Raw genomic sequence first — 17,470 nt, 5'->3', positions numbered from 1 at the left:
CCAGTGGTCAGGTGGAGTTCATCTGATGAAGGCGGATTCATCGCCGAAAAGCTTTGTGAGGAGATAATGACCAAGTAAAGAAGTTTCTTTTCTAACTAAAACAAGTGCCTGTCTTGGTCTGAGAACTGTAATCAGCCGTACTTTTCCTTCTTTGATAATCTCTACTAGGCATATCCGATATATTTTTATATTTACATATACGGAAAGTCCACTAAATATATAAATTATCTCTTTCATATTGTTTTAGACATGGTTTAAGAATCATCTTTTAGACAAAAAGTAGTGTCTATACAGTTGTGTGAAAAAGTGTTTGCCCCTTTCCTGATTTCCTATTCTTCAGTTATTAGGTTTAGGGGGCAAAACTGTATGTAATATTGTAATATTGATATTGAACAAAGATATAAGTTTGGTACAACGGGATGAAAGTTCTTTCAAATTAGTGTTTGTACAAGCGTATGTGTTCACCAGAAGTTTAGAAGTGGTAAGAGAGAAACCTAGCTACTATTAAATTCTTTTTTTTCTTAACGTTTATGTCAATTGTGGAAAAATAAGAAGTTTTGCAGAAATTTTGCAGTCTCTCGCATGTGTAGAATGGTCACTATAAATGTGACATGTCCTCTAATATCTCACCCTCCTGATCTTCCCTATAATGTCCCACATTCTTATATTAATTAGTATAAAAAAATACCCACAGTTCATTTGAACAGAGTTTCCTGAGGATATTTTTGGAGGAAGTAAAGAGGAAGCCCAAGCTCAGGTTGACTAAGTCCATCTTTTTCCTGATGAAATGTGATAAAGGAAAGCTATATGGAGTTCTACGTAATTTGTATCTTCTTAATATATTGCAGTCATCATATTGTAAACCACTGTGTACTTACAATTGCTTATTTTTTCCTTCTACCCAGCTAATTCTTCTCTTTTCCATTAGGTCTATGACATCACGTGGTTAAAATTAGACTTGCTGAATCCTTCTAAGCTCTGTGTAGAAACAGGAAGACTGTTTTCCCTGTATGGGTCATGACTTGAAAAGTTCCTGGCGGGGGAACAGAGCACAGCAGCTGGGCAGGAGTTGGAGAGGGGGATGACTCATGCAGGAAAAGAGACTACCTGTTTCTACATAGAGCCAAGAAAACAACAGAATGAGCTGGGTAGAAAGGTAAAATGAGCAATTGTAAGTACAAATATATTAAGAGGATAAAAACTTTGATGGGAATGCTTCTTTAATATAAGCAAAGAAGGAAAACCACAATACTTTCCTTCTCTTCTACAAGTCAGGGGAAAAAGTGACTTGTTAGGACATCATCTTTCAGAATGAAGCATAAATTAGATATTACTTTGAGGGTTAATATGACTTGTCCCTGTGGATTTCTCTTTATATATTGCATATATGTCTTTTAGAAGAAAGATATATTTTTTGACTACATACAAATTGCTATAATTGACCAGTAACATATTTCCCATAGAATACAAAAATACATGAAAAGTAAAGATCAACAAAAAAAAAATTGTTTGAAAATATTCTCTGAGAACTTGTGCTTTGTAGAAAAATATGACAAATTTTTAAGGTCAGATGTACACCACTTCCTCGAGACACCCACTGAAGAATACTCCTGTGTTTTTGGCAACATGTTTTATGACGAGGCAACCTTGCTATGTCAAAGCAATCTCCCAAAGGGCAAGCACTGTACAATGTAGTTAGCATGGAACAAAACCAGATCCATGTCTTTATCTAATTAGCATGGGAACTTTCCAAGTACTCACTTTCAGGCGGATCCATGACCCCATCATAAGCCAAGGAGTATGAGAGAAGAGGACAGATCACCTTAAGGAATGTGACATTGCCAGAAATTTGTTACGGGCTGCTCATTTCAAGTAAAAGACTTGAGATTAACCAGAATTGATTTTTACTTTGCAGACAAACATGTAACAGTGATGTGTACATTAGAGAGCGGTAGTCATGTCCAACGTTATGTTAACGTACGTCCTTAAAATATCGCATAGGCCAAGTGATATAAGAAGTATAAAGTATACTGTGATTGGTTACAAGGTCGACTAAGCCATTTCAGGACCCCGCGGGATCCATGCTCATGTCTTGTATTAGCTTTCAAGGGTTTCCTTTTATTTTTTGTTTTCCTTTTTGGCAAAATACAAGAAGATGACTTTACTATGATCACACAATGCATTTACAAAATGGTTACAAGATCAAGTCATTGAGACAAGTCTCTGTAGCGTGTTCTCCTTCAAATGTCAACCAAGATACCGCCATGCCGCTGAACCAAACCTGTATATTCTGCTTCACAGACCATCATAAATTTGGATTATTAGGTTACATATGAATTAACCCCCCCCCCCCCCAAAATTGATAGTTCTAAATTTTAGAACTATCAATTTTTTTTGGGGGGGGGGTTAATTCATAAAACTTTCCTGGTTTAACAAAATTTAAAAAAATGAAAGTTTAGTTATTCTTTTAGAATCTAAAAGAATAACTAAACTTGCATTTTTTTTAGAATTTTGCTAACAGGTAACCCTGATGAAGAAGGCCGAGCACCTTCGAAACGCGTTGGTTAGTCGTTCACTTTTTGGCCCCAACGCCGCTCCGTACCTCTAGTGACGTCACTGTACAGGCACCCGTGAGCCGGCGCTAGCAGCCATCTTTTTCCTCGCGGTTACCAGGGACGCCTTCGGCCGGGGCTCCCAGGTATCGCGCAAGCTGCTACACTCCTTCCTGCTCCCAAACTCCCCACCGACGCTGCAACAGCGATACAGCGATCGCCGGTTCGGGCAATCATTTGGGCTCCGCAGTGGAACCACAAGCGCATCTACACATTGGGTAAACACCTTTCCGTATTACAGGTTTTATGCACACACACACACGTATTCTTGACGTTATTCCTAATAGTCATCCAACAACAGTCGTGCAAGGTATATAGTTGTAACTGTGGTCTGGGTGACACCCCGAACCTAGATACCAGCCACTTGCCACCCATCACCACGCAGTATTCACCCCTGAGCGCGGCTTCACCCCGTCTTCTTGTGACAATTCTTTATGGATTATTAGGTTATATATGAATTAACCCCCCCCCCCCCAATTGATAGTTCTAAATTTTAGAACTATCAATTTTTTTTTTGGGGGGGGGGGTTAATTCATAAAACTTTCCTGGTTAACAAAATTTAAAAAAAATGAAAGTTTAGTTATTCTTTTAGAATCTAAAAGAATAACTAAACTTTCATTTTTTTTTAGAATTTTGCTCAGCAGGAAAGTTTTGAAATTTGCAAATCACTTTATTAGGAAAATTGACTTCACTACACTGATAGAAATGGAGCTAAAAGCTGTCAAATAGACTGGAAAAACAGGGTTTGAAAGCCATTTACGTGCAATTTTTTTTTACAGAAATGAATAAAAATCTATGAATAAAGTGATTTGCAAAGTTTTTACCACTTTCCATACTGGACAAAATTATAAAAATGTTTACTTACTTTTAGACAATTAATGATGTACTTGAAAATCAGCTTCAGATGGGGTTGTCTTCTGTTGGACCTCATGGACTCTACTGAGCCTTTTCCTCTATTTTTGTGTCACAATGCACTGAAGAATTGTTTGTTTGGATATCCTTCAGGCTTCCCAAATAAAATATTTTTGTACCCTGGCTTTGTTAAAAAAGTTGGTCTAATAGCAACAGGTATATTTGCCAAATGGTGTCTACTGGAAATCTTCTGGTCACCAATGGAAGCTTCTGTGGATATTTTAAGGGTCTATCAGTCTCCATTGACTTATCATGAGATCTGGTGGACTCCATTGATTTTTGTTGAGGTTTACCAGACTCCATTGACTTTTATTGAGGTCTGTCAACCTCTACTGATTTATCATGAGATCTGATAGACTCCATTGACAAAAGGAAGATTCAACTGATGGCAACAGTTTAATTCCTAGAACTACAGTACTGCAGTAGCTCTGATCCATGTATCATTGCTGGCCTAATATGCGGATATGTTACACATGTACAATGCTGTAATACTCATTTATTGTACAATTCTATGAAATCAGCAGATGGATTGCAACTTTCAAAATTGCAATGTGTAAACCCAGTCAATGTCATTCTAAGGTTGTCTTTATCGCCAATGTTATAGACCCATGTAATAATATGCTGTCAGTCATTATTAGGGTGAAATAATTTATGAACATTTATTGCATGTGACAATCCTTTTCTGGTTTCCCGGTTCTGTTTTTGCCTCTGTTTATCTTCATCAACTGTTAAACTCTACTCTACAGCCTCATGAGCTTATATTATAATGTCAGAAGAGTAGCCAAAATGTAGGAAAGACTACTTAGTAGATGGTAGAAAGATAGCATAATACATCAAAAGCAGCTGCAAAATACATCCCCATGATAAATGAAAAAACAACTTACCAAACAATGGAAAAATCTTTGCATAGTGTTCTTCTGTCAAGTTGGTAAAGTTCCAAACAGTCCTTGCTTGTATATGTTTTTTTGAATAACGTAAGTGGCAATCAATTTATAACAATAATCTTTATCTTTATATAGCGCTAACATATTCTGCAGCGCTTTACAGTTTGCACACATAAGGCCTCTTTCACACTTCCGTTGGTATGAGTCCATTGCAATGCGTCGGGCCGACGTACCGACGGAAGTTGTGAATTTACTGCACGACGTGGGCAGTGGATGCAGTTTTTCGACGCATCCGCTGCACATTCTGAAGTCCGGGGAGGAGAGGGCGGCGTTTCGGCCGCGCATGCACGGTCGAAAATGGCAGACGCGACATACAAAAAAAGTTACATTGAACTTTTTTTGTGACGACGGTCCGCTAAAACACGACAGATCTGTCGCACGACGGACGCGACGTGTGGCAATCCGTCGCGATCCGTCGCTAATACAAGTCTATGGGCAAAAAACGCATCCTGAGAGCACGTTTGCAGGATCCGTTTTTTGCCCAAAATGAAGGATTGCGACGGATGCCAAAAGACGGAAGTGTGAAAGAGGCTTTATCATCGCTGTCCCCGATGGGGCTCACAATCTAAATTTCTTATCAGTATGCCTTTGGAGTGGAATCAATTTGTCCATTGTTGTAAGTGCACAACAATGTTTGTCACCCACATTCCTGAATAGTAAAACACATATTATTTTATTTTTTTATTGTTTAACTGTATATACTACATTTACTCACACACAAACATATATTATATATTTGTGTGTATCCCCACCAGCCACGACAAGGAGTACCTTTTTGTGAACCCTAACCTTTTTTTATCAGTCAAACCTCTCCCAGGCCATGTGTTTTTGACATTCAGGAACATAGGATTTTCCTTCCATGTCAGTTTGCCTCATCGGGCATTATACTGAGATCTCATCTCCCGAGATCTTGATGCTGAGATCTCCATCTGCGCATGCGCCTCTCCCAGCCGGCAGCCTTTTTCCCGGAGTCCAGTCCACCGCATAGGAAACCAAGTAACTGCAGGATCTTTGGGCTTTCACAAGATGTCGGCAGAGCCCCCGCAGCATCGGACATCCGCAGCTCCGGACCCCCTCAGCACCGGTCACCCGCAGCAGTGCGCCACACATCCGAACACCCCCTTATCCAAGCCTGCGGCCTGCAACAACGCTCCACTCCCAGTGGCGACCCTGGGACCCCCCTTCACAGCAGCCACCACCCCGATAAGCAATACGACGCATAGATTATAAGAAGCACCACCATTTTGTTAAAAAAAGGGTTTTTTTCCTATTTTTCTCCTCAAAATTTGGGGGGCGTCTTATAAAGCGAAATTATACAGTATGTAAAAATCATACAATGTGATTTTTTGCTTTTCTTTTAAGATTCTGTCTCTCACAGTTGCAGTGTATCTACGACACAAATTACAGACCTCTCTATTCTTTGTAGGTGGGAAAACTTGCAAAATTGGCAGTGTATCGATTACTTATTTTCCACACTGTATATGGCTGGAATCATGCAGCCACTGTCTGATACATGCTGTCGGTGGATAGGGCAGCATGTATCAACTCTCAGTTTCCCTTAAATTTTACCATGGTCTCCCAGGCACCATTGACTTATCACAAGATCTGCTGGGTTCCTCTGACTTACCACAAGATCTGCTGGACTCCATTGAATTTTATTGAGGTCTACCAGATTCTATTGACTTTAAAGGGAACCTGTCACCTTAATTTGGCAGGACCGGTTTGCGGTCATATGGGCGGGGTTTTCGGGTGTTTGATTCACCCTTTCCTTACCCGCTGACTGAATGCTGGCCGCAATATTGGATTGAAGTTCATGCTGTGTCCTCCGTAGTACACGCCTGCGCAAGGCAATCTTGCCTTGCGCACGCGCAGTATGCTTTGCCCAACTGCAGGCAAAGCCGAAAAGCATTAGTGCGCATGTGCCGGCGCACTATGTCCCAGAAGTATTTCGCTGTGTTCCGGGACATAGTGCGCCGGTGCATGCGCACTAATGTTTTTCGGCTTTGCCCGCAGTTGGGCAAAGCATACTGCGCGTGCGCAAGGCAAGATTGCCTTGCGCAGGCGTGTACTACGGAGGACACAGCATGAACTTCAATCCAATATTGTGGCCAGCATGCAGCCAGCGGGTAAGGAAAGGGTGAATCAAACACCCGAAAACCCCGCCCATATGTCGAAAACCGGTCCCGCCAAATTCAGGTGACAGATTCCTTTAAGCAAGGTCTGCCGGACATTACATTTTACCAAGCTTTGCCAGTCTCCATTGACTTATCAGGACATCTGCAAGACTTTATTGCTTTTGATAAGGCTTCCAGACTCCATTGACTTTAAGTCAGGTTTCCCCGGTCTCTGCTGACTTATTATGAGAGCTGCTGCACTCTACCGATTTATCACGAGATCTTCTGAACTTCATTGCTTTTTATTAAGGTTTGTCAGCGTCCATTGACCTTAAAGCGAGGGTTTCCAGCCTCCATTGCCTTATCATAAGATCTGCTGGACTCCACCTAATCTTAATAAAGTCTGATGAACTCTATTGACGTTGAACTAGTTCTCCTGGACTCCAGTGTCTCTTAACATGAACTGCCAGACTCCATTGATTCCTAGCAAAGTCTACTCGACCTCAATAACTTTTAACAAGTTCTTCTGATCTCCATTGATTTTTATTGAAGTCTACCAGACATGTAGTTCCGACATGTAGATGCTAAGATTCGCAGAGCACGACTATTTTTGCCATCAAATCTGAGCAGCACCTTGGAAAGTCCATGAACCAACTGCTTCACATTGAGCTATTTTACATGCAACTGTTGTAATATTACCGTATAACAAGTTACATTGACTGATTATCACTGGACTCTATACTTTCAACCTAACTTTCATTTGATACTTCCTGCACATTTTAATTGTGAAAGACTAATATTGCTTGATTGAGTGGGCTTCCTCATCAATTACTTGTCCTCCCCCTTCTCATCTTGACAGGCATCCAATCCGCCCCTGCTTATGCTAGACCTGCAACAGATACATGTGCACATCTGGCAGATTGAAATATCCTATAACAATTACCTCATTCTTCATTGCCATCATACTGACTTCCTCTATTAACACCCTGTCCAATACTTCTCATCCCGGAGGTCTGTGATTTAATGTTTTCATATTTACTCCAAAAGCAATATCAGTCCACTGCCATATATGATGCTGCTACTGAAGTAAAGGGACGTTGTGATGTTTCTATCGCAGCTTCATTTTTCTACTTTTTGTGTGATTTGGTGCTTCAATACTTTCGATTATTGTTGTACATAACAGGATAAACCTTCATGGGTATATAATTCTTTAAAACAAATGTTGACCATGACCTTAGAATGACTTGGGAAAAAAATGGAAAAAATGGATGAAATGTGTGGGTTAGTAGTGGGAATTACATTAGGAAATTAATTTTATTAAGTGCAAAACAAGCAATGTAATGCAAACATAAATTAGAATATACAGTGGGGCAAAAAAGTATTTAGTCAGTCAGCAATAGTGCAAGTTCCACCACTTAAAAAGATGAGAGGCGTCTGTAATTTACATCATAGGTAGACCTCAACTATGGGAGACAAACTGAGAAAAAAAAATCCAGAAAATCACATTGTCTGTTTTTTTATCATTTTATTTGCATATTATGGTGGAAAATAAGTATTTGGTCAGAAACAAAATTTCATCTCAATACTTTGTAATCTATCCTTTGTTGGCAATGACAGAGGTCAAACGTTTTCTGTAAGTCTTCACAAGGTTGCCACACACTGTTGTTGGTATGTTAGCCCATTCCTCCATGCAGATCTCCTCTAGAGCAGTGATGTTTTTGGCTTTTCGCTTGGCAACACTGACTTTCAACTCCCTCCAAAGGTTTTCTAAAGGGTTGAGATCTGGAGACTGGCTAGGCCACTCCAGGACCTTGAAATGCTTCTTACGAAGCCACTCCTTCGTTGCCCTGGCGGTGTGCTTTGGATCATTGTCATGTTGAAAGACCCATCCACGTTTCATCTTCAATGCCCTTGCTGATGGAAGGAGGTTTGCACTCAAAATCTCACGATACATGGCCCCATTCATTCTTTCATGTACCCGGATTAGTCGTCCTGGCCCCTTTGCAGAGAAACAGCCCCAAAGCATGATGTTTCCACCACCATGCTTTACAGTAGGTATGGTGTTTGATGGATGCAACTCAGAATTTTTCCTCCAAACACGACAAGTTGTGTTTCTACCAAACAGTTCCAGTTTGGTTTCATCAGACCATAGGATATTCTCCCAAAACTCCTCTGGATCATCCAAATGCTCTCTAGCAAACTTCAGACGGGCCCGGACATGTACTGGCTTAAGCAGTGGGACACGTCTGGCACTGCAGGATCTGAGTCCATGGTGGCGTAGTGTGTCACTTATGGTAGGCCTTGTTACATTGGTCCCAGCTCTCTGCAGTTCATTCACTAGGTCCCCCCGCGTGGTTCTGGGATTTTTGCTCACCGTTCTTGTGATCATTCTGACCCCATGGGGTGGGATTTTGCGTGGAGCCCCAGATCGAGGGAGATTATCAGTGGTCTTGCATGTCTTCCATTTTCTAATTATTGCTCCCACTGTTGATTTCTTCACTCCAAGCTGGTTGGCTATTGCAGATTCAGTCTTCCCAGCCTGGTGCAGGGCTACAATTTTGTTTCTGGTGTCCTTTGACAGCTCTTTGGTCTTCACCATAGTGGAGTTTGGAGTCAGACTGTTTGAGGGTGTGCACAGGTGTCTTTTTATACTGATAACAAGTTTAAACAGGTGCCATTACTACAGGTAATGAGTGGAGGAAAGAGGAGACTCTTAAAGAAGAAGTTACAGGTCTGTGAGAGCCAGAAATCTTGATTGTTTGTTTCTCACCAAATACTTATTTTCCACCATAATATGCAAATAAAATGATAAAAAAACAGACAATGTGATTTTCTGGATTTTTTTTTCTCAGTTTGTCTCCCATAGTTGAGGTCTACCTATGATGTAAATTACAGACGCCTCTCATCTTTTTAAGTGGTGGAACTTGCACTATTGCTGACTGACTAAATACTTTTTTGCCCCACTGTATGTAAAAAAAACAAAAACACGTGCCATTGTTTTGTCTTTTATACTAGTTCAACTATCTTCTGCCACCCCTTGCACTTCCTTTATATCCTCCCACCCCTCCACTTCCTCCATCTTCTCTCACCCCCTTTTCTTCCACTTTCTTCTCCCACCCCTTTCACTTCCACCATATTCTCCCACCCCTTCCACTATCTTCTCCCACCCCTTGCAATTCCTCCATATCCTCCCACTCCTTCCACTTCCTCTATCTTCTCCCAGCCCTTCCACTATCTTCTCCCTCACCTACACTTCCTCTATCTTCTTCCACCCCTTGTTCCTCCTCTATATTCTCCCATCCCTTGTTCTTCCTCTATCTTTTCCCACCCTTTGCACTTTGGGTATTGCGCTTTGGTTATCTTTTTTCACCACTTGCACTTCCTTTACATGCTTCCACCCATTACACTTCCTCTACTTTAACCCACCCCTTTCTCTTTCTCTATCTTTTCCAACCTATTGAACTTCCTTTGTCTTCTTCCATTCCTTGCCCTTCTTCTTTATCTTCCTACCTCTTCCACTTCCGCTATCTTCTTCTATCCTTGCACTTCCTCTATCTTCTCCCACACCATGCACATCCTCTGTGTTCTTCCTCCCCTTGCACTTCTTCTTTATTCTCCCACTCCTTGCACTTTCTCTATCTTCTCCCATCTTTTACACTTCCGCTATCTTCTCCCATCCTTTACACGTCCTCTATCTTCTCCCATCCCTTGCACTTCCTCTATCTTCTCCCACTCCCTGCACTCACTTTATCTTCTACTAGTGTTGAGTGAATATACTCATTACTCGAGATTTCCCGAGCATGCTTGGGTGACCTCCGAGTATTTTTTAGTGCTCGGAGATTTAGTTTTCATCGCCGCAGCTGAATGATTTACATCTGTTAGCCAGCATAAGTACATGTGGGGGTTGCCTGGTTGCTAGGGAATCCCCACATGTAATCAAGCTGGCTAAAAGATGTAAATCATTCAGCTGAGGTGAGGAAAACTAAATCTCTGAGCACTAAAAAATACTCGAGGGTGCTCGGGAAATCTCGAGTAACGAGTATATTCGCTCATCACTATCTTCTACCACTCCTTGCAATTGCTCTATATCTTCCCACCCCTAACACTTCCATTATCTTCTACCCTTTGACTACCTAATACTTCTCACTCAACCATAAAAGACTAATTGGAAAAGCCAAAAGAAGTGGACTGGTAGACCATTACCAATGTGTACCACAAGAACTTCTGGAGCAGAGAAGGTCACCATGTCACAGATCCAGTGTGTCTACCTCCAAGGAGAGCCTTGGTACTAGGAATCTATTCAAACTAATTAGGGAACTGCCTAAAAAACACAGACTTGGCAAATATTACTTATTAAAAAGTTTGAAGACTTCTTTAAGAAATAATTAACAGCGGATATATATATTTGGGACTTTCACTCAAATTTTCCTGAAGCTTATTTTAGATTTGGAAGAGTTTACTTTATCATCGTATTGCTCTGGAATAATGAGGATAATGTGTAAAAATTGGCATAGCTGTTAAGCAGCATGTCAGTTCAAGGAAGTGGAGTAAGGGTGCTATATCCTCATTGCATCGTATGGGAAATCTAGTCTAACCTGCTGAAGAATGCCTGGATCTCACCTAAAATTGACGCTTTTAAAAAAGAAATTTGACTGACAATACTTACAGTAGTTAATCAGGTTCACTTTATAACTCATTTTAATAAAATGTTACAGGAGAGCTTTATACATATTGCATTGATGTCGAAGACCGCTGCCACTACACATACTGTATTTTACCTATACTTATATGCTCCAGCTATACAGAGTGTGAAAAGTTTTTGCATTTGTTCCCCCTCCTATGAACCTTGGACTGCTCTGAGTTATATTAAATAATGAAGGCAACATAACGAATACAAAATGTAATCCATTTTTACCCATTTGAGGAACCCGGAGGTTATCAGGATCCCAAGATATACTGATTTAAGTGTCATGATGACCCATTCTCTTTCGTACAGTAGATTTAGAATGGTGAACCTTTTCGGCTAACTACACCAATATTTAAAACTAAACACGAGCTGACCATATTATCAATGATGGAACCACAAACACCAGATAGAGGTACTCACAGTAATAAGACTCGTAGGATCCCTCCTAGACCTAGATCTCAGCACAGGATCGCCAATGAGAGTCTTTAAATAAAATATACAGATGAAATTAGGATTAACTAAAAAAGCATTTTCATCAAAATTTGTGTCCTTTTAATAGATTGCAGTCACCAAATTATATAGCACTGTGTACTTACAATTGCTCATTTTGCCCTTCTACCCAGTTAATTTTTCTCTATTCCATTAGATCTATGACATCATGTGATTAAAAATACACAAGCTGAATCTTTCTAAGCACTATATAGAAACATGAGGTCAATTTTCCCTGCATGAGTCTTGAGTCACTGCAAAAGTCCCTGGCAGGGAGGAGGAGTGGAGCAGCTGGGTCAGCACTTAAAGAGGGAAATGATAAAGCCCTGGTCTTGTCATAGTTTGGTTGAACTGGTGGGAAGAGCAGGATTGAGAGAAGGACAAAAAGTGGAGGGGAAAGGAGTGGAAAGACTAGGTGGAAATTGGGCTATTACATGTAAGATGGGATAACACGTCCAACATTCATAGTCTAAGTACAGACTCCCTAGACCTGAACTCAACAGCTGAATAAATGCCTATGATACTGTCAAGCCCGGGTGAGGAGACTGTTATGATCTGGTAACCTTGGAGCCGCATGAAAGACTTTCTCAGGAGTAGGTGGTACCTGTACTGACCGCAAACCCTAAACTAACACCGCAACTAGAAGTAGCCGTGGGATGTACCTAACATGTCCTAGACACCTCGACACAGCCGGAGAACTAAATACCCTTATAGATAGAAATGGGAATTCTATCTTGCCTCAGAGCAGAACCCCAAAGGATAGGCAGCCCCCCACAAATATTGACTATGAGTATAAGAGGAAAGACACACGCAGGCAGAAAAACAGGATTTAGCAAAAGAGGCACTTCTAGCTAAATAGAAAAGGATAGGACAGAATTCTAAGCGGTCAGTATTAAAATCCTAAAAATATCCACAGCAGATAATACAAATATTCCACATCTAACTAAAGACATAGAAAGTATATCTGCATCTCCTGAGAATCCAGCATGACTGAAAAATCCAAACAAAGTCTAAGCTGGACAAAAAACACAATAAATTGCACTGAATTGCAAAGCACACTGCATGTGTGCACGGAGACAAAAAACAGACACTTATCTTAGCTGAATTTGGCAGCAAGGCATGAGGAGCCAGAGAGAGATGCAATCCCTCCAAGTACAATGGACAACTGGCACTGACTCATGGAGCCTGCACACCTAAATACCTAATAGAGCTGCAATCAGCAGAAACACCTGCCCGGATTACAACCCCAAGACAACTGCACTACCACCAACAACCACCGGAGGGAGCCCAAGAGCAGAATTCACAACAGTACCCCCCCTTGAAGAGGGGTCACCGAACCCTCACCAGAGCCCCCAGGCCGATCAGGACGAGCCAGATGAAAGGCACGGACCAAATCAGCAGCATGGACATCAGAGGCAAAAACCCAAGAATTATCCTCCTGGCCATAACCCTTCCATTTGACAAGGTACTGAAGCCTCCGCCTCAAAAAGCGAGAATCCAAAATCTTCTCAACCACATACTCCAACTCCCCATCAACCAACACAGGAGCAGGAGGATCAACAGAGGGAACAACGGGCACCACATATTTCCGCAATAAAGATCTATGGAAAACATTATGGATGGCAAAAGAGGCCGGAAGGGCCAAACGAAAAGACACCGGATTGATAATCTCAGAAATCCTATAAGGACAAATAAACCGAGGCTTAAACTTAGGGGAAGAAACCTTCATAGGAACATGACGGGAAGACAACCAGACCAAATCCCCAACCCGAAGCCGGGAACCAACACACCGACGACGGTTAGCAAAACGCTGAGCCTCCTCCTGAGACAACACCAAATTGTCCACCACATGAGCCCAAATCTGCTGCAACCTGTCAACCACAGAATCCACACCAGGACAATCAGAAGGTTCAACTTGCCCCGAAGAAAAACGAGGATGAAAACCAAAATTACAAAAGAAGGGCGAAACCAAGGTAGCAGAACTAGCCCGATTATTAAGTGCAAACTCGGCCAATGGCAAGAAAACCACCCAATCATCCTGATCTGCAGACACAAAGCATCTCAAATAAGTTTCCAAAGTCTGATTAGTTCGCTCGGTCTGGCCATTTGTCTGAGGATGAAATGCGGAAGAAAAAGACAAATCAATGCCCAGCCTAGCACAAAAGGCCCGCCAAAACCTAGAAACAAACTGGGAACCTCTGTCAGACACAATATTCTCTGGAATACCATGCAAATGAACCACATGCTGAAAAAACAACGGAACCAAATCAGAAGAAGAAGGCAATTTAGGCAAAGGCACCAAATGAACCATCTTAGAAAACCGGTCACAAACCACCCAGATAACCGACATCCTCTGGGAAACCGGAAGATCTGAAATAAAATCCATAGAAATATGCGTCCAGGGCCTCTCAGGGACCGGCAAAGGCAAAAGCAACCCACTAGCACGGGAACAACAAGGCTTGGCCCGCGCACAAGTCCCACAGGACTGCACAAAAGAACGCACATCACGCGACAAAGAAGGCCACCAAAAGGACCTACCAACCAAATCTCTGGTACCAAAAATACCAGGATGGCCAGCCAACACAGAACAAAGAACCTCAGAAATCACTCTACTAGTCCATCTATCAGGAACAAACAGTTTCCCCACTGGACAGCGGCCAGGTTTGTCAGCCTGAAATTCCTGCAGAACCCGTCGCAAATCAGGGGAAATGGCAGAAAGGACCACCCCTTCCTTCAGAATGCCGACCGGCTCAAGTACCTCAGGAGAATCAGGCAAAAAACTCCTACAATGGACAACTGGCACTGACTCATGGAGCCTGCACACCTAAATACCTAATAGAGCTGCAATCAGCAGAAACACCTGCCCGGATTACAACCCCAAGACAACCAAACTACCACCAACAACCACCGGAGGGAGCCCAAGAGCAGAATTCACAACAGGAGACCCACAGCCAGTCTGTACATCTTAGAATGTTAGACATGTCAAACCGATCAATAATTCGGTGCACCTCAAGTGCCTACAAAATGGTACAGTATGCCCAAAGTAATAGGCAAGCCATAGGTTTGCCCCACGCCTTAGACAATCTCTGCGGTATACAGTTGTATAGAAATCATTGGTATCCTTAAATGTCGCAGTGTAAAATTCTTGTTAAAGTTACTTCTTGCACAGCACTTTCTCACACTCTTGGAAAACAATGAAGATTTCATGAAATTGAACCTCTTTTGTTTTGTTATTCTCCTAATTTCTTGCTTTTCATTGTTTATCTTGGCAGTTTTCGATGTGTGGGAAAGTGTAAAATTTAAGTGATTGGGAAATCCAAAAAAAAAAAGAAGAAAAAACAGAAAAACTTGGTGAGGTTAAAGAAAGGGCGAGAGCTTTAATTTCACACATTTCCTTCAATTTTTCTTTTTATTTGGGGAGAAAGTAGTCTTTAGACAAAATGTAATTAAACAAGTAAATCTTACTTGATCTGACCATTTTCAAGTGACACCTCAAAACAGCCTTATGGGTCCGTCGAGATCAAACATGGCTGTCATCTGTACTTTGCATCCAGTGCGACAGCGCTCGTTTCACATTGATGGATCTTATTACATGATCTTCATTGAATCCCCTATATCTGATGGTTACTACTGTTATACAGGCCACATAATTCAGGCCTGAAGCTCTCACATGTCCTGCCGGTGCTTATGTTTCCGAAGCTGAGAAAGAAGAAGAATCTGAATGTTTTGCACTTTTAGCAGAGATCTAATAACAGAGGATTAATGTTGGAAGTAAAGACGATGGCAGTAAAGTGTACACAGGCCTGAGCAGGGTAAATGGAGTAGCCTGGTATCTAATGTGGAATTAAAATACAATTTTACTTCGTTTTAAGCAGCAATGTGGTTGTGTCTATAAAATATATATATAATGATAATTATAATTATGTCCAGTGGTTGGGTCATGTTGCTGATGGTATGTTCTATGCATGGAGTTTGCTCAAATCTTGGCTTTAATATTCATCTTGTCTCAACCATTCCATCCTAAAAATGTCAAAGGTGTCTCATTCACAGTGATAAAGCCCAAAACAGCTGTCTATAGATGGGGTCTTGTTTGGCTAATATCCTTGGTCATTGACTTACTAAATAGCACTAGCAAAAAAGTTTTATTTCCTTCCAGGAGAGAGGTAATTTTCATATGCTCCCATAGAGCACTGCCTATTGACTTCTTATTCAGGTCAAAGTAGATCTGTCACCGGTAGGGATGGACGGAACCATGGATGCTCTGGTCAATTGGGTTTGGATGGGAATAAAAAAGTTCAGTTCTAGTATCAGAACGGTACCAGAACTCAAACCCGGACCCAATTCAAATGAATGGGAACATCCAGCGTTTCCATGCTGTCATCTGTATGACAGAACGAGCAACATCGGCTCTGCTCGGTGGTAAGTTTGTTACCGCCCATCAGAGCGCTGCAGTTCCCATGCTGTCATACAGATGACAGCATGTGAGCCAGCAGCTGTAACCAGTGGTAAAAAGGTTACAATCGGTCGGCTAATGAAAGCATTACTCTCATCATTGTACGCCTGGTCTTGCTAAGAGCAGTGAGAGTAGGTGTACGATGAAGACAGTAATCATCAGCCGGCACCTGTGCAATAAATAAATAAAAAAATCACGTGGGGTCCTCTCTAACCTTGCTAACCAGTGCAAGCAAAACTGACAGGTGCTGGCTGCATCCCTCAGCTGTCAGCATTTATTTAAATGAATAATTTAAAAAAAATGGCTTTGATTCACCTCCATTTTTGACAACTAGCCAAGTTCAAGCTGACAGCTGGAGGCTGTTATTCTCAGACTGGTAAGGGGCCTTAGATATTACCCCCTAGCCTAAAAAGAGTAGCCTACGGCCACCTCAGAAAAGGCACGTCCATTAGATGCGCCAATTCTGGCTCTTTGCCCAGCTCTTCCCACTTGCCTTGGTGCCGTGTCAAGTGGGGTAATAGCATTGGGATTGATGTCAGCTTTGTAATATCATCTGACATCAAGCCTAGATGTTAGCAATGGAGAAGCATCTATCAGTGGGCTGGCTGCCATAGAGATCAGTCGCATCATTGATTTTACAGGTCTTCAAACCATCTTGCTCATCATGCAACATAGCCATTAATGGATTGTCGGCAGAAAGAGGAGTATAACTTTGCTTTTTTATTTTAATTTTTGGTGAATAAATGGGTAAAAGAGGGTCGGGGAGTTTTCATTTCAAATAAAGGAGTCTGTGTGTTTATTTCAATTAAAGGACTTCATTCTGTCTGTGTGTTTATTATATTTGACTATGGGGTTAGTAATGGGGGCATCTGATAAACGCTTCTCTATTTCTAACACATGGGCTTGATGTCAGAGGCAATAAAACAGTTGACATCAACCCCACAACTATTACCCCACTTGCCACTGCACCAGTGCAAGTGGGAAGAGCTGGGCAAAGCTCTAGAATTATCTTATCTATTACATGCACCATTTCTGGGGTGGCTGTGTGTTGCTATTTTAAGGCTGGGGTGGGCCAATATAAATTATTATTTATTAAATAAATTATTATTTATTTATTATTTATTTAAATATACATTATTTATTTAAATAATTTAAAAAAACAGCATGGAGATCCCTCTATTCTTAATAACCAGCCTTGATAACACTGACAGCTGAGGGTTGCAGCCCACAGCTGCGCAGGTGCTGGCTGATGAATACTC

General features: G+C 41.5%; 1 long non-coding RNA gene across 1 annotated transcript; it reads right to left on the bottom strand.

Annotated features, from left to right (window-relative positions):
* Positions 1-7,585: 7,585 nt before the first annotated feature.
* LOC143768372 (uncharacterized) lies at positions 7,586-15,448 on the bottom strand. The gene is made up of 3 exons (XR_013213831.1): positions 15,224-15,448; positions 11,690-11,752; positions 7,586-7,825 (listed from the first exon to the last, which is right to left on the bottom strand). It is a non-coding gene; the product is annotated as an uncharacterized LOC143768372 (long non-coding RNA).
* Between the last annotated feature and the right edge of the window lie 2,022 nt (positions 15,449-17,470).

This window comes from Ranitomeya variabilis, chromosome 4 (assembly GCF_051348905.1).
Source record: "Ranitomeya variabilis isolate aRanVar5 chromosome 4, aRanVar5.hap1, whole genome shotgun sequence".
NCBI classification, from domain to species: Eukaryota; Metazoa; Chordata; class Amphibia; order Anura; family Dendrobatidae; genus Ranitomeya; species Ranitomeya variabilis.
This window is presented reverse-complemented; position numbering and strand designations above follow the sequence as displayed.